We start from the raw sequence: 19,203 nt of genomic DNA, 5'->3' as shown, positions 1-19,203 counted from the left end.
TGCTGATGATACTGTGCTTATGGGAGATTCTAAAGAAAAATTGCAAAGGTTAGTGGATGAGTTTGGGAATGTGTGTAAAGGTAGAAAGTTGAAAGTGAACATAGAAAATAGTAAGGTGATGAGGGTGTCAAATGATTTAGATAAAGAAAAATTGGATATCAAATTGGGGAGGAGGAGTATGGAAGAAGTGAATGTTTTCAGATACTTGGGAGTTGACGTATCGGCGGATGGATTTATGAAGGATGAGGTTAATCATAGAATTGATGAGGGAAAAAAGGTGAGTGGTGCGTTGAGGTATATGTGGAGTCAAAAAACGTTATCTATGGAGGCAAAGAAGGGAATGTATGAAAGTATAGTAGTACCAACACTCTTATATGAGTGTGAAGCTTGGGTGGTAAATGCAGCAGCGAGGAGACGGTTGGAGGCAGTGGAGATGTCCTGTTTAAGGGCAATGTGTAGTGTAAATATTATGCAGAAAATTCGGAGTGTGGAAATTAGGAAAAGGTGTGGAGTTAATAAAAGTATTAGTCAGAGGGCAGAAGAGGGGTTGTTGAGGTGGTTTGGTCATTTAGAGAGAATGGATCAAAGTAGAATGACATGGAAAGCATATAAATCTATAGGGGAAGGAAGGCGGGGTAGGGGTCGTCCTCGAAAGGGTTGGAGAGAGGGGGTAAAGGAGGTTTTGTGGGCAAGGGGCTTGGACTTCCAGCAAGCGTGCGTGAGCGTGTTAGATAGGAGTGAATGGAGACGAATGGTACTTGGGACCTGACGATCTGTTGGAGTGTGAGCAGGGTAATATTTAGTGAAGGGATTCAGGGAAACCGGTTATTTTCATATAGTCGGACTTGAGTCCTGGAAATGGGAAGTACAATGCCTGCACTTTAAAGGAGGGGTTTGGGATATTGGCAGTTTGGAGGGATATGTTGTGTATATTTATATGTGTATGCTTCTAGACTGTTGTATTCTGAGCACCTCTGCAAAAACAGTGATAATGTGCGAGTGTGGTGAAAGTGTTGAATGATGATGAAAGTATTTTCTTTTTGGGGATTTTTTTTTTCTTGGGTCACCCTGCCTCGGTGGGAAACGGCCGACTTGTTGAAAAAAAAAAATTGTACATGGGTTAAAAACAGGATACATAATGTCTCTAGGCTCACCTCTGGTGAACGATGTTCGACCTAGAAATTTCCTCTCAGGATATATTCTGAGAGGGAATTTCTAGGCCGAACTTTGTATGTCTTGGATAAGGCACGAGTTTGCAATCTGGAAACACGGAGAATTAGAAAATGGATATGGTTGAAGTACACAAATGGAAATGTGGAAAATTACATTTATCTGGATGTAACTCATAATGTACATACCAGTAAATGATAACAAAGATAATTATTATTTATCAAAGTTACACAGACAAGTAGAAATTTGGGACACCTAGGTCGCAAAAATGTCCCCCTTCGATACCTACAACTGTCACATCCACAAGTTGCTCTAGACCTATTAATTACAAATGAAATATGCATACACACCAGGAATTCTGGTAAATATAAAAATTGTGGACTGTATATTAAAATTAATGATACTTATACACATTTGTATAACAGGTGAATATATCTTAATATCGCTCACCAATTTGACTGGAGATCAAGGTGTATCATACTCAGAAAAACCTCACTGTCTATACATGAAAATAACACTGGCCAGTTACAACATAAACAGACTTATCTGAGGTTCCTGGAGCTGTCTTGTCCAGTCGCCTGATATCTCAAGTTATGCAGGAATGCACATCCAACAATTTCGGCTCCTATTTGAGAGGTGTCAGTCCAATTTGACCTCTAGAGCACGAAAATTCTTCCGATTATTCACTAACGTTTGTGTTGACTAGTTCAAACATGGCGAGTCTCCTCTGCTCAGGCGCAGATCTTCCCATTTTTATAACATAATTTTCATTAAATACAGTATGGCCATCTATTTACATATAACTACTGTATTTCTGGAAAATATATACAGTATTTTCCACAGGAAATATATCAATAAAAAGGGAGGATTTAAATAATGTACCGAAAATACATACCCAAGACATGACTAGAAGCAATGAATTCAATTTGGAAAATTTAGATTTAGAAAGGATTTAGAGAAGTCCTGGTTTGGCAGTAGAGCTGGTGCCGAGTGGAACTCCCAGATAGCGTCACTAAAACGAGAACTTTGGGTAGCATGAAGTTTAAATATAGGTTGGACGGATGTGAGTGGGTAGCATGGGTTTAGAGCAGGTCATTCCTGCCACTTGCAACTACTGGATCACTATGACCTGGTCTTGAATGCACTGGAGGACAAATAAAATGCAGATGTAGTTTACACAGACTTTGCGAAAGTCTTCGACAAGTGCGATCATGCTGAGATAGACAGTATAATAACCTATGTGACATGTCAAGATATCTTATTAATGAAAATAAAATACCAGATATACTAAGCAAGTTTCCTAAATTTGCTTGTAACAGATAAGTGAACTGTAGATATGTTTTATATAAATCCATATGTACACCTGTTAACCCTTTTGGAGCCTAGTTCCTGGGCCTTTCGTGTATCCATATGCTCTTGCGCTACCGTCCACAGGATGGATATGGGGTGCACAATAAACTAGCCACTTCGTTGGCAAAAATCTAAAAAAAAAAAAATCTGCTGTATTAGCACACAAAATGCGTGATAAAGGAATAACAGAAAAAATGGGTAGATAGATCTAAAACTTCCTAAAAAATAGAACACAGAGTAAAGTCACTGACGGTTAAAGTGAAAGTTCTGTTCCACAAGGTACAATACTCGCTCCCATCCTTTTCCTCATCCTCATATCTTACATAGTGATGTAAACCACAGCACCGTGTCCTCCTTTGCTGCCGATACCAGAATCTGCATAAGTGTCATCCATTTAGGACACTACTAGTTTCCAAGCGGACATTAACAAGTCCTTAAATAGGCCTCAGAAAACGATATGAAGTTCAGTGAGAACAAATTTCAATTGCTCCGCTATGAAAAACTCGAGGAAATAAAAACTGGATCGGAGTATAAAACAAATTACAACCACACAATAGAGCGAAAAACTGTGAAGGACTTTCGGAGTGATAATGTCAGAGAATCTCATTTTCAGAGGTCACAACAATTCTCTACCATATCTGCTAGGAAAATGATAGGATAGATAATGAGAACCTTCAGCTAGTGATGCCAAGCCACTGATGATTCTCTTCAGATCGCTTGTTCTCTAGAACTATGACTATAATTTTTAAAGGGGTGGACCGGTAAGCCATGGAAGGCCTCGGTCGGATGACCGAAAGCTCCAACGGCGGGTCATCATATAACCTGGAGTTTACCTGGAGAGAGTTCCGGGGGTCAACGCCCCCGCGGCCCGGTCTGAGACCAGGCCTCCTGGTGGATCAGAGCCTGATCAACCAGGCTGTTGCTGCTGGCTGCACGCAAACCAACATACGAGCCACAGCCCGGCTGATCCGGAACTGACTTTAGGTGCTTGTCCAGTGCCAGCTTGAAGACTGCCAGGGGTCTGTTGGTAATCCCCCTTATGTGTGCTGGGAGGCAGTTGAACAGTCTCGGGCCCCTGACACTTATTGTATGGTCTCTTAACGTGCTAGTGACACCCCTGCTTTTCATTGGGGGGATGGTGCATCGTCTGCCAAGTCTTTTGCTTTCGTAGTGGGTGATTTTCGTGTGCAAGTTCGGTACTAGTCCCTCTAGGATTTTCCAGGTGTATATAATCATGTATCTCTCCCTCCTGCATTCCAGGGAATACAGGTTTAGGAACCTCAAGCGCTCCCAATAATTGAGGTGTTTTATCTCCGTTATGCGCGCCGTGAAAGTTCTCTGTACATTTTCTAGGTCGGCAATTTCACCTGCCTTGAAAGGTGCTGTTAGTGTGCAGCAATATTCCAGCCTAGATAGAACAAGTGACCTGAAGAGTGTCATCATGGGCTTGGCCTCCCTAGTTTTGAAGGTTCTCATTATCCATCCTGTCATTTTTCTAGCAGATGCGATTGATACAATGTTATGGTCCTTGAAGGTGAGATCCTCCGACATGATCACTCCCAGGTCTTTGACGTTGGTGTTTCGCTCTATTTTGTGGCCAGAATTTGTTTTGTACTCTGATGAAGATTTAATTTCCTCATGTTTACCATATCTGAGTAATTGAAATTTCTCATCGTTGAACTTCATATTGTTTTCTGCAGCCCACTGAAAGATTTGGTTGATGTCTGCCTGGAGCTTTGCAGTGTCTGCAATGGAAGACACTGTCATGCAGATTCGGGTGTCATCTGCAAAGGAAGACACGGTGCTGTGGCTGACATCCTTGTCTATGTCGGATATAAGGATGAGGAACAAGATGGGAGCGAGTACTGTGCCTTGTGGAACAGAGCTTTTCACCGTAGCTGCATCGGACTTTACTCTGTTGACGACTACTCTCTGTGTTCTGTTAGTGAGGAAATTATAGATCCATCGACCGACTTTTCCTGTTATTCCTTTAGCACGCATTTTGTGCGCTATTACGCCATGGTCACACTTGTCGAAGGCTTTTGCAAAGTCTGTATATATTACATCTGACCATTCTTACCTAACCTAACCTCTCGATGCTGGAGTACTGCTGTACTTCAGCCTAATGGTTTCTAGGCGATTTGGTTAGTAGAACTCCAGGCACAAATACCACAGGTGAGGTAAAGGCAGATTAGAGTGGCACATTGTAAGTAGTGTTGTTTGAGGTACACAGTAACGTATGTCCCACAGGATGGGTATGGGGTGCATAATAAACATATTAAACTAAGTAACGTATTTTGGAGAGGATGCCTAATGTTTTGGAGACCTTCTTGGCTATGTGTATTAAATTTCAAGTAGCAGTCAAGGTGTACACCTAAGAATTTGCCCTGTGTGTTCACTGCAATGGGAGCACAGTTACCTGGAGTTAGTCATTATGTTTAGTTTGATATTTAAAGCTCTGTTTCCACACATCATGTAGAAGGTTTTGTCAGTATTGAGGATGAGTTTGTTAGTAGTCATCCACGTAGATATTTTTAGGAGCTCATCATTGTGTCACTGAGAGAAGTCGGATTTGAGTGGGATATGACAAGTCGTGTCATATGCGAACAGAACAGGTGGCCTGGCCAGAACTAGGTGGCCACTAACGCTGAGATAACTGATCGATTGGGTTATGAGAAGGACAATGTTCCAGCACAGAGCAGGTTATAGTAGCGCACTGCTCAGTGAATTAGACCCTAGAAATATAGCGCCAGAAGCTAATAACCCCTGAAGCATATATTAAGGCTACCTTACGGTAGGCCCAGGAATTTAGGACAGCCTAGGTCCTAAGCCAAGGGTACTAACATTAATTGTTTGCAAATACCATTCTCCTCGTACTCGTGAGATAAGATTTCGTTCGGATTTTTAACCCCGGAGGGTTAGCCACCCAGGATAACCCAAGAAAGTCAGTGCGTCATCGAGGACTGTCTAACTTATTTCCATTGGGGTCCTTAATCTTGTCCCCCAGGATGCGACCCACACCAGTCGACTAACACCCAGGTACCTATTTGCTGCTAGGTGAACAGGACAACAGGTGTAAGGAAACGTGTCGAAATGTTTCCACCCGCCGGGAATCGAACCCGGGCCCTCCGTGTGTGAAGCGGGAGCTTTAGCCACCAGGCCACCGGGCCGTTGAGTAGAAGCCTCAGAAGGGTCAAGCTAACCTAGAACAGCCACAGGTTACACTCTAGTTAGAGACAGACTCACATCAAGGTCTACCTAGAGGGTTTCTCGGGAGTCATCGCCCCCGCGGCCCAGTCCTTGACCAGGCCTCCCGGTGGATCAAGGCCTGATCGGCCAGGCTGTTACTGCTGGCTACACATAATCCAACGTACGAACCACAGCCCGGCTGATCGGGTACTGACTTGAGGTATTTGTCCAGCTCCCTTTTGAAGATAACAAGGGGTCTGTTGGTAATTTCTCTTATGCTAGGAGGGAAGCTGTTGAACAGTTTTGAGCCCTGACATTTATTGTGTTTTCTCTTAATGTACTTATGGTGCCTCTCTTTTGCATTGGGGGTATGTTGCACCGTTTGCCTTGCCTTTTGCTTGCTTAGGGAGTTATTTCTGTGCGTAGATTTGGGACTAGTCCGTGCAGGATTTTCTGGGTGTAGATTATGATGTATCTCTCTCGCCTGTGCTCCAGGGAGTACAGGTCAAGTGACTCCAAACATTCCCAGTAATTAAAGTGCTCGACTGAACTTGTATGTGCAGTGAAGGTGAGTATAACACCGGGCACAACTCCTGAGGCGCACATCAACCAAATAACTGCTGAAGCATACGAGCGCCTAGCAAACCTAAGAACAGCATTCCGACATCTTAATAAGGAATCATTCAGGACACTGTACACCATGTACGTTAGGCCTATATTGGAGTATGCAACACCAGTTTGGAACCCACACCTAGCCAAGAACGTAAGGAAGCTAGAGAAAGTGCAAAGGTTTGCAACAAGACTAGTCCCGGAGCTAAGGGGCATGTCCTACGAGGAGAGGTTAAAGGAAATCGACCTGATGACACTGGAGGACAGGAGAGATAGGGGGGGATATGATAACGACATATAAAATACTGAGAGGAATCGACAAGGTGGACAGAGACAGGATGTTTCAGAGATGAGACACAGCAACAAGGGGTCACAGATGGAAGTTGAAGACTCAGATGAATCACAAGGATATTAAGAAGTATTTCTTCAGTCACAGAGTTGTCAGGAAGTGGAATAGTCTGAGAAGTGATGTAGTGGAGGCAGGGTCCATTCATAGCTTTAAGAAGAGGTATGATAAAGCTCATGGAGCAGGAAGAGTGACCTAGTAGTGACCAGTGAAGAGGCGGGGTCAGGAGCTATGAATCGACCCCTGAAACCACAATTAGGCGAGTACCTGGAGGAGGCCTGGTCACAGACCGGGCCGCGGGGGCGTTGACCCCCGGGACTCTCTCCAGGTAAACTCCAGGTAAACACACTCCCATACACAACCGGAAGACAGGAATTGTTGGATTCTGCGCATGAGACAATTTAGAATCATCTTCTCAAATGATATACACAAACATCTAGTAAGAGATATTGGGTGAAATGCATTTTGTTGATTTAGCTTTGGAATTGGAATGATAAGGCTGTTGGTCCATGATTTAGAGAGCGCCTATTACATAGCTCATGTTGTATAATTCAAGTAAAGGATTACCTGGTACTCGACATAGTAATCTGAATATACTGTATTACCATCCTTCCCAGGCGACGTGGATTTGCTCTTAGTGACTTATCGAGGTCAAACTTAGTGAGATGAATGCTACAGTCATTCTTGCTGAGCATAAAACAATCAGTCTCCCTGGTATCATGTTTATCCTTTAATTTCCCCTCAAGGAAGGTTCCTTGATGTTGGTGAGGGGCTCTTGATTTAGGGAATTGGATCTGTGCTCCAGTTCCCCGAATTAAGCCTGAATGCCTTCCACATTCCCCCCCTAGGCGCTGTATAATCCTCCGGGTTTAGCGCTTCCCCTTGATTAACATAACATAACATATCCTTTAATTCGTTTGTGTGATGCTGGGAAGAGTGTTATAGCTAGTTGTAGCAGCCCAAGCACTGATTAACTTATTCGCCCTGTGTAAGATATGAGAGTAAACAATCTGACCAGTCTTGTTACCCTTAAGTGGGGTCTGGGTATACCTGGAGGGGGGGTTTCGGGGGTCAACGCTCTTGCGGATTAGTCTGTGACCAGGCCTCTCGTTGGATTAGGGCCTGATCAACTAGGCTGTTACTGCTGGCCGCACGTAAACTTTAGGTGCCTGTCCAGCTCCTTCTTGAAGACAGCCAGGGGTCTATTGACAAATGCTTCCCAGTCTGTTTACGAAGCTGTCATAGGCTTCCTGGTAACAGCAAGGGCAGTTTGGAAAAGTTCCAGCATTTAGGGGTACGATATTTTCTATAGTGTAGTCCTAGTCTCCGAGCAGTATACTTGGAGTACGTTTCAATGCTCTCAGTTTAGGATGATTATAGTATGAGTTTTATAACATGATTATTATGGAAGTTAGTTGGGTTTGGAGTACCAGGATGTTTCAATGTCTGTCCAGGCAGTTCTAAATAATTTTGAATATTCCATATTTTTGGGGGTTATCCTAGGTAATTTGCACATACGTTACTAAGCATAATTTTTGTAACTATTTATGTGTACCTGTACCTAAATAAACTTACTAAAATGTGCGAGAAAGTCATTCTGGTCAGCGTAAAAGAAAGCTTTTCTGTGTGAATATCCCACCAGAGAGGATGTAACCTCTCCGTTACATCTCTCATAGTGTTGATTTTATTGTATGTGAGACACGTATACGATTATCAAGACAGGATGCGTAGTTGATACAATTTAATTCATTTAATCATCCACTGTATACACTGTATACAGAAGAAAACAGATTAGTTACGCCAAGTCATTGTTCCGTTTTCTTTTGCAATTAATAAAGAATGAGAATGACTTAGACAATGATGGCCAGAGTGTGGATTAGAAAGTTTCTATACTATAAGAGTTGTTTTGAAGCAGTGGCCTGATGGTCTAGTGGTATGATTCTCGCTTAGGGTGCGAGAGGTCCCGGGTTCAACTCCCGGTCAGGCCCGAGTGGTATTTTGGTGCGAAATAACACTAATTCAACTGTTAATTTATTTGTCATGGGAAATCTCATAACCTATTTTTCATTAATCATAAGTTGACCTATCCAAATTCCTGTTTATATTGATATTTCTTTATGCGCTTAAATATTTTAAATGTTAATGTTTTTTTTAATATCAGTATTATGTACAAACCATAACACTGGTGGGGTTTGAACTCGTGGCGGGTGATTCATCTGTAAAAACTTGCATTTGTTGTCACAGTGGGGTCTGTGCTAACCTCTCTGTGGTGTATAAATATACCTAGCTGGCTAAATCTTATTGTAACCAGCTGGCTCAGTGGCTTACACCTGGCCAGGAGGTTTACGACTCACTCGCCATGAGTTCAATCCCCACCCGTGGTATAGTTTGTTTGCAATCGTGTTATTACGATTTCGTGAATCATTGTTATACGCGGGAAGAACTAAAAGCCATAAATGAAATCGAAAGAAACCCAAAGTATTTCTTCTCCTATGCCAAATCAAAATCGAGAACAACGTCCAGTATTGGGCCCCTACTTAAACAAGATGGGTCCTACACAGATGACAGCAAGGAAATGAGTGAGCTACTCAAGTCCCAATATGACTCAGTTTTTAGCAAGCCGCTAACCAGACTGAGAGTCGAAGATCAAAATGAATTTTTTATGAGAGAGCCACAAAATTTGATTAACACAAGCCTATCCGATGTTATCCTGACGCCAAATGACTTCGAACAGGCGATAAATGACATGCCCATGCACTCTGCCCCAGGGCCAGACTCATGGAACTCTGTGTTCATCAAGAACTGCAAGAAGCCCCTATCACGAGCCTTTTCCATCCTATGGAGAGGGAGCATGGACACGGGGGTCGTCCCACAGTTACTAAAAACAACAGACAGCCCCACTCCACAAAGGGGGCAGTAAAGCAACAGCAAAGAACTACAGACCAATAACACTAACATCCCATATCATAAAAATCTTTGAAAGGGTCCTAAGAAGCAAGATCACCACCCATCTAGAAACCCATCAGTTACACAACCCAGGGCAACATGGGTTTAGAACAGGTCGCTCCTGTCTGTCTCAACTATTGGATCACTACGACAAGGTCCTAAATGCACTAGAAGACAAAAAGAATGCAGATGTAATATATACAGACTTTGCAAAAGCCTTCGACAAGTGTGACCATGGCGTTATAGCGCACAAAATGCGTGCTAAAGGAATAACAGGAAAAGTCGGTCGATGGATCTATAATTTCCTCACTAACAGAACACAGGGAGTAGTCGTCAACAGAGTAAAGTCCGAGGCAGCTACGGTGAAAAGCTCTGTTCCACAAGGCACAGTACTCGCTCCCATCTTGTTCCTCATCCTCATATCCGACATAGACAAGGATGTCAGCCACAGCACCGTGTCTTCCTTTGCAGATGACACCAGAATCTGCATGACAGTGTCTTCCATTGCAGACACTGCAAGGCTCCAGGCGGACATCAACCAAATCTTTCAGTGGGCTGCAGAAAACAATATGAAGTTCAACGATGAGAAATTTCAATTACTCAGATATGGTAAACATGAGGAAATTAAATCTTCATCAGAGTACAAAACAAATTCTGGCCACAAAATAGAGCGAAACACCAACGTCAAAGACCTGGGAGTGATCATGTCGGAGGATCTCACCTTCAAGGACCATAACATTGTATCAATTGCATCTGCTAGAAAAATGACAGGATGGATAATGAGAACCTTCAAAACTAGGGAGGCCAAGCCCATGATGACACTCTTCAGGTCACTTGTTCTATCTAGGCTGGAATATTGCTGCACACTAACAGCACCTTTCAAGGCAGGTGAAATTGCCGACCTAGAAAATGTACAGAGAACTTTCACGGCGCGCATAACGGAGATTAAACACCTCAAATACTGGGAGCGCTTGAGGTTCCTAAACCTGTATTCCCTGGAACGCAGGAGGGAGAGATACATGATTATATACACCTGGAAAATCCTAGAGGGACTAGTACCGAACTTGCACACGAAAATCACTCACTACGAAAGCAAAAGACTTGGCAGACGATGCACAATCCCCCCAATGAAAAGCCTGGGTGTCACTAGCACGTTAAGAGGCCATACAATAAGTGTCAGGGGCCCGAGACTGTTCAACTGCCTCCCAGCACACATAAGGGGGATTACCAACAGACCCCTGGCAGTCTTCAAGCTGGCACTGGACAAGCACCTAAAGTCAGTTCCTGATCAGCCGGGCTGTGGCTCGTACGTTGGTTTGCGTGCAGCCAGCAGCAACAGCCTGGTTGATCAGGCTCTGATCCACCAGGAGGCCTGGTCACAGACCGGACCGCGGGGGCGTTGACCCCCGGAACTCTCTCCAGGTAAACTCTAGGCCCTGGGTTGTTTAACTTTGGGTATCCAAGTGGTTGGCGATAAGTAAATTTATTCAGGTACAGTCACACACAAACACAGTAACATAAATTATCATCGTGTAATAGCGCACAAAATGCGTGCTAAAGGAATAACAGGAAAAGTCGGTCGATGGATCTATAATTTCCTCACTAACAGAACACAGAGAGTAGTCGTCAACAGAGTAAAGTCCGATGCAGCTACGGTGAAAAGCTCTGTTCCACAAGGCACAGTACTCGCTCCCATCTTGTTCCTCATCCTCATATCCGACATAGACAAGGATGTCAGCCACAGCACCGTGTCTTCCTTTGCAGATGACACCCGAATCTGCATGACAGTGTCTTCCATTGAAGACCCTGCAAGGCTTCAGGCGGACATCAACCAAATCTTTCAATGGGCTGCAGAAAACAATATGAAGTTCAACGATGAGAAATTTCAATTACTCAGATATGGTAAACGTAAGGAAATTAAAATTTCATCAGAGTATAAAACAATAACATTGTATCAATCGCATCTGCTAGAAAAATGACAGGATGGATAATGAGAACCTTCAAAACTAGGGAAGCCAAGCCCATGATGACACTCTTCAGGTCACTTGTTCTATCTAGGCTGGAATATTGCTGATAAATTAGACACATGTGCAACTCTTGGGTATCTTTATTGAGGTAACGTTTCGCCACACAGTGGCTTCATCAGTCCAATACAAAGAGGAAGGCGTAAGGAGAGGAGGAGAATGAGGTAATCAGTCCCTCAACCTGGAGTCGATGTGTTCAGTCCATCAATCTTGTAGAATGTTTAACTTTCTACAAGATTGATGGACTGAACACATCGACTCCAGGTTGAGGGACTGATTACCTCATTCTCCTCCTCTCCTTACGCCTTCCTCTTTGTATTGGACTGATGAAGCCACTGTGTGGCGAAACGTTTCCTGAATAAAGATTCCCATATGCTGCATAAGTGTTTCAATCTTCAACTTGTCGGTTTTTCAAACCATTCATCACAGTCCATACGTAGGAGAAACTTGAAGAACAGGAGGAGAATGCGGTAATCAGTCCCTCAACCTTGAGTCGATGTGTTCAGTCCATCAATCTTGAATAGAATACGTATTCTACTACCTACTACCTACATATGTTGGATGTAGATCTGAAATTAAAGGTTGCATTTAATGTGTAGCCCTGAAAGTTTGTCCTTAGTGTGTCTTGTGATGGGAGAACCATTAATTAATATTTTAAGTTGGATATTTAAAGCTCTGTTTCCAAACAGCATGAAGTAGGTTTTGTCTATATCGAGAGTGAGTTTGCTGGTCATCATCCATGTAGCTATTTTTTAGTAGTTTGTAGTTAAGTGTCACTAAGTATAGTTGGGTTAGTGGGAGAAGACATAAGTAGTGTCATCCATGAATAGAACTGGTTTAAGGAGATGAGATGCATTGGGGAGGTTGATGTAAATGAGAAGGAGCAGTGCCAAAGACACTGCCCTATGGCACTCCAATGACTGAGTAGTTGAGTTTAGACCGTTTGTGGAGACATACGGGTGTCTATTACTAAGATAAGATTTTAGGTATTCAAGGGCATGTCCTCTGACCCTGTAATGTTCTAGTTAAAGGTGCAAGAGATTGTGGTCCACTGTACTGAATGCTTTCTGCAGGTCTGTGAAGAGCTCCAGAGGATATTAATTTTTTTCCAGCACTATATATAACAGTTCGAACATTTGTATAATTGCATCGGTCATATTTTTTTCAGCCTAAGCCTAAACTGGCAGGGGTTAAGTATATTGGTAGGTATTAGGTAGGAGTAAACTTGCTTGTGTATTATTTTTTCAAAGATTTTAGATAGTAAGGGCAAGTTCGATATAGCCCTATAGTTATTCAGTTCAGTTGGATTGCCTCCTTTGAGGATCAGGGTAACCCTTGCTATCTTGAGTGTGTATGGGAGGGTTGAATTATTATAATAAAAAACCAAGCACCAAACCCACAAGAGTCATACAGTGCTGTGGGAAGGATGAAGATTCCACTAATTTATTAAACAGTTGCAATAATAGGTGACAGCACATGAGCTGCCTTTTTGTACATGAGTGGTGGAAAGTTATTTAGATATCCTGCCTTGTTATTTAGTGATTTAATATTGAGTGAGACTTCAGTAGGGTTAGTAGGAACTAGATACTATAGAGTATTAGGGTAGTTACCAATGAGGTAGTCTTTCACCTGAATATTTGAGGCTGGGATTTTGCTTGTTAGTTTTGATCCGGTAGTATAAAAGAAGACATTAACTTTGTTGGCAGTGTCTGCAGGTTGGATGTGTGGTTCGTTTGGTTTAAAGTTTACATCTCTGATTTTGGATAGTTTTCTAGAGCCCAGGATTTCAGAAAGGGGTTTCCAGATCCTTTTCATATCCTTTTTTCTTTTGTAAAATCTGCTTCCATAATAGTCGCTTAATCTTCCAAATTAGATTAGTAAGTATCGACATGTATTGTTTTGTCTCTCCCTTTGTTATTAAACCCAGCCTAAATTTTTTTCGTTTTGATTTTTTTTATTTGCTTAGTTTTAATTGAACAATCTCTTTTGAGTTTTTTGATAAAAAAAAAATTGACACATCAATATCATGGGTGTCAGATAGCTCTCTCTGCCAGTCACTTTCCCTTAATGGTGAAATAGTTTTTACTGGTGACTCGCCATGAAGCCAAAAAAAGAGAGATCTTACTTGTGTCTTGAGGCAGTTTACGTAAGTTGGTTATGAGGAAGATGGAGTAATGGTCTGTGATGTTATCTGCGATTATCCTTGCTTTTAGTGGGGATATAGTATTGATCCAGATATGGTCAAGTAATGAGGCATTTCTCTCAGTCTTGCTGGCTTAGTTATAGATGGTGGTCTGGTGGTTAAAGCTCTCGCTTCACATGGTGAGGGTCTGGGTTCGATACCCAGCGAGTGTAGAAACATCGGGTGTGTCTTTACACTGGTTGTCTATGTTCCCCATCAGTAAAATGGGTACCTGGGTGTTAGTCGACTGGTGTGGGTCACATCCTGGGACAAAACTGACCTAATTTGCCTGAAATGCTCTGCATAACAAGCGGCTTTCTATATAGTAGTACGTCATTGATGTCAGCTATGGTCTGTATACCTTGTAGAAGAAAAGATATTATATTACATTATTATTAATATTATTATTATAGTGCTTGTGAAGTCGGCTACTTAAGGGCCAGTTGCTTTGATAAGGTTTATGTTCGCCAGAAAATATCAGATGGTATTTATTCATCTCTGATTCAGGATTTGTGAGAGATAATCTGTAGATGGCTCAAATTATTGTAAGTTTTTTTTTAGATTTTTTTAAGAGAATTTTGCAAATATATATTCACCATTTTTGTCCCTGGTGCAAATAAATTTAATACATTCTAGTTCTTTTAGTAGTAGATAGCAGTGCCACCTCCTAATTGATCAGGTCTAGTTATCTATGGCTGTGTAACCAGGTAAGGCAAAGCTGTCTGTTGTCATGTTTGAGTCAAGTTTCAGTAAGAATAATGGAGGATATGTAAACTTGAATAGAATTAAGCAGTGCTAGGTCATCATAATGTTTACTCAATGATCAAACATTACAATTGAATACTATGTTCTTGGTGGCACTGAATACAGTTTTAGCCTGACTTGCAGTGTAATAATGCCAATTATTTTCAGGATTGTTAATGCTGTTTAACAAGAGATTAATTTTTTTTTTCAACAAGTTGGCCGTCTCCCACCGAGGCAGGGTGACCCACCGAGGCAGGGTGACCCACCGAGGCAGGGTGACCCACCAAGGCAGGGTGGCCCACCGAGGCAGGGTGACCTACCAAGGCAGGGTGACCCACCGAGGCAGGGTGACCCACCGAGGCAGGGTGACCCACCGAGGCAGGGTGACCCACCGAGGCAGGGTGACCCACCGAGGCAGAGTGACCTACCGAGGCAGGGTGACCTACTGAGGCAGGGTGACCCAAAAAAAGAAAGAAAATCCCCAAAAAGAAAATACTTTCATCATCATTCAACACTTTCACCACACTCACACATTATCACTGTTTTTGCAGAGGTGCTCAGAATACAACAGTTTAGAAGCATATACGTATAAAGATACACAACATATCCCTCCAAACTGCCAATATCCCAAACCCCTCCTTTAAAGTGCAGGCATTGTACTTCCCATTTCCAGGACTCAAGTCCGACTATATGAAAATAACTGGTTTCCCTGAATCCCTTCACTAAATATTACCCTGCTCACACTCCAACAGATCGTCAGGTCCCAAGTACCATTCGTCTCCATTCACTCCTATCTAACACGCTCACGCACGCTTGCTGGAAGTCCAAGCCCCTTGCCCACAAAACCTCCTTTACCCCCTCTCTCCAACCCTTTCGAGGACAACCCCTACCCAGCCTTCCTTCCCCTATAGATTTATATGCTTTCCATGACTCGAGAAATCGTAATGACACGATTGCAAATAAACCACACCCTGGGCTGGAGTTTCGAGACTCTATGACCGCGGGTTCAATCCCGGCCGGGGGTATGGTTTATATGCTTTCCATGTCATTCTACTTTGATCCATTCTCTCTAAATGACCAAACCACCTCAACAACCCCTCTTCTGCCCTCTCACTAATACTTTTATTAACTCCACACCTTTTCCTAATTTCCACACTCCGAATTTTCTGCATAATATTTACACCACACATTGCCCTTAAACAGATTAATATATGTATATTATTCACTGTAATGTTACAAAATTGTAAAACTATAATGCTTCAAAATTGAAATGTTTAAATTTCATTGTTTAAAATACTCAATTGTACTCAATACTGTAAATTGTTTACTGTAACTGTTACCATTAAATCTATTATAGCTTAGATAATCTTACGTTAATTTTAGGCCTGCCCATAATGCTCTGCATACATGGGGCTTTTGACATATACACCCAACTACTATAATACCTTGTACAACTATGTATCATGTCCTAATAAACTATTATTATATATCTGCATTCACCTAGGTAGTAGGTTGGTAGACAGCAACCGCCCAGGGAGGTACTACCGTCCTGCCAAGTGAGTAAAACGAAAGCCTGTAATCGTTTTACATGGTAGGATTGCTGGTGTCCTTTTTTCTGTCTCATGAACATGCAAGATTTCAGGTACGTCTTGCTACTTCTACTTACACTTAGGTCACACTACACATACGTGTACAAGCATATATATACACACACCCCTTTGAGTTTTCTTCTATTTTTCTTTCTAGTTCTTGTTCGTTTCCTCTTACCTCCATGGGGAAGTGGAACAGAGTTCTTCCTCCGTAGGCCATGCGTGTTGTAAGAGGCGACTAAAATGCCAGGAGCAAGGGGCTAGTAACCCCTTCTCCTGTATATATTACTAAATGTAAAAGGAGAAACTTTCGTTTTTCCTTTTGGGCCACCCCGCCTCGATGGGATACGGCCGGTGTGTTATGTTGAAAGAAAGATCTGCATTCATTAGACTAATGGAGAATTCAAGTAGGTACTAATAACAAGTAGAGAACAGAAAGTCCCTTGTTTATTTATTTATTTGAACATGATACAGAGAAGTACAAAGGAATACAGTTATTAAAGTGAATTATTATTATTATAATCAAGGGGGAAGCGCTAAACCCGGAGGATTATACAGCGCCTGGGGGGGGGATGTGGAAGGCATTCAGGCTTAATTCGGGGAACTGGAGCACAGATCCAATTCCCTAAATCAAAAGCCCCTCACCAACATCAAGGAACCTTCCTTGAGGGGTATTAAAGTGAAGCTTGCCAAAGCGCCTTGTATGCAGAGCATTATGGGCAGGCTTAAAATTAACTTAAGATTAACTAAGCAATAATATATTCATTGGTAAAAACATTATTGTAAACAGACAACAATTTAGCACAAATGAGTATTACAAAGACAGGTCATATGGTCATTTACTGTGTTGCTGTACATTCAATAGAATGGAGTATTCTGTTAGGTAATGTAATTAAAAAAATAAAGTTTGATTGGGTCACAGGTTAGACATTTATGAGATACAATAACGAGAAACATTTATGAGATACAATTTATGTGATACAATTATTCAGTATTTAATTAGGTAAGACACACATGCAACAGTTAGGTATTTTTATTTTGAAACGTTTCGCCTACACAGTAGGCTTCTTCAGTCGAGTACAGAAAAGTTGATAGAAGCAGAAGATACTTGAAGACGATGTAATCAGTCCATCACCCTTGAAGTTTTGAGGTGGTCAGTCCCTCAGTCTGGAGAAGAGTATTGTTCCATAGTCTGAAACAATATTGTCTGAAACAACCTGTCGGTATTTTATACCATTTTAATGTTCAGTATTTATTTAGTTGTGGGTGAGTAAGTGATTTTTGAGAAGAGACTTGAATTTATAAACAGACAGTGTTTCTTTTATATTCACAGGTAATGAATTCCAGATTTTAGGGCCTTTTATGTGCATTGAGTTTTTGCATAGCGTGAGGTGGACACTAGGAACATCAAAGAGTGATCTGTGCCTTGTGTTATGGTCATGTGTTCTGTTGAGGTTGGTAAGGAGACGTTTGAGGGGAGGGTTTATATCAGAGTTAAGTGTTCTATGTATGTAGTAGGTGCAGTAATAAGTATGGATGTTTTGTATGGTGAGTAGGTTTAGAGTTTTGAATATTGGTGGAGTATGCTGCCTGCATCAAATTGTTAAGCCAAGCATTTTGAGCAGCCTTAAAACTTATTACAGGATAGTGAGATACATAGTACTGTACATGGAAATAAGCTAGGTACCTGAATTGATACAAAGAAATCTTTTCTAGTAATAAATGAGAGCTGGAGGAAGGATAGAACAAGGACAGTGTTAGACGAGACAGGGTTTCAGGATTTGTTTGGCATAAATTGTTGTCAAAACCACATTCAGATAAGGAAGTGTTTTTTAACATTAGCTTTGAAGTGGTTGGCAGATAGGGAGATTCTGGACTCTTCAGGCAAAGTTCTGGATTTTAGGCCCTTTCATATACAACTTTTTTCACAGGAAATATCAGATTTCTGCATCTAGTATTATGCCCGAGTTTTGTTGCAGTTATCAATTATTATTATTATAATCAAAAAGAAGCGCTAAGCCACAAGGGCTATACAGCGCTGCAGGGTAGGGAAGGAAGCGAGGGTATTGGATGGCAGAAGGGAGGGGGGATGATCAGCAGGTTACAGAAAACAGCGGGGCAGGGGATAGTACGGGGGTAGAGGGTAGCAAGAGATTGAAGTAGAAAGGGCTGAAGGTATCAGAATTTGTGAAGTAAGTCAGTTGTTGTCAAAAAGTCAATGAGAGAGTCCGGATGAAAGGTGGGTCCATCAGCGAGAAGGGAAGGTAAAGAGAGAGCAGCGGAGCGAAGACGACGACAGAGGTAAATTCTGCGTGCTCGTTGATAAAGTGGGCAGTCCAACAGAATGTGGCTGACTGATAATGGAGCTTGGCAATTCTCACAGAGAGGAGCAAGACGCCTCTCCATGAGATATCCATGAGTAAGACGAGTATGGCCAATGCGAAGACGGGAGAGAGTAGTCTCCCAACCTCGACACTGGTGATAAGAAGACGGCCAGTAACCTATACTCGGTTTAATAGATTGAAGTTTGTTGCCGAGCATAGTAGACCAACGTTGTTGCCAACGGGTGTGAAGGTGGGAAGATATTGCAGCAAAATAGTCCGTAAATGGAATACCTCTATAAGAAACTGGTAGGTCATGTACTGCTGACCGCGCAGCAGTGTCTGCCTGTTCATTACCCTGTACGTCAACATGACCAGGGACCCAACAAAAAACAATATCTTTATGCTTGGTAAAGATGCGGCGTAGCCAAAGTTGGATACGGACGACTAAGGGGTGAGGTGTATCAAATTTTTGTATAGCCTGTAAAGCACTAAGGGAGTCTGAGACAACCACAAATGATGACACAGGCATAGATGCAATACGGATAAGTGCTGTAAGGATGGCATATAATTCAGCAGTAAAAATACTAGCCGAAGATAGTAAATGCCCTTGTACGACGCTGTCCAGAAACACTGCTGCGAATCCTACGCCGTCAGAAGACTTAGAGCCATCTGTGTACACAGCAATGGCATGAGAATGAGAGTGAAAGTGGTCAAGAAAAAGAGAGCGGGA

At 42.1% G+C, this 19,203-nt stretch overlaps 1 non-coding gene across 1 annotated transcript; it reads left to right on the top strand.

Annotated features, from left to right (window-relative positions):
• Positions 1 to 8,580: 8,580 nt before the first annotated feature.
• Positions 8,581 to 8,652, top strand: TRNAP-AGG (transfer RNA proline (anticodon AGG)). The gene has a single exon. It is a non-coding gene; the product is annotated as a tRNA-Pro (tRNA).
• Positions 8,653 to 19,203: the final 10,551 nt, after the last annotated feature.

This window comes from Cherax quadricarinatus, chromosome 60 (genome assembly GCF_038502225.1).
Source record: "Cherax quadricarinatus isolate ZL_2023a chromosome 60, ASM3850222v1, whole genome shotgun sequence".
NCBI lineage: Eukaryota > Metazoa > Arthropoda > Malacostraca > Decapoda > Parastacidae > Cherax > Cherax quadricarinatus.
Note: the sequence above shows the minus strand (reverse complement) of the source record. Positions and strands in the feature narration are given on the sequence as shown.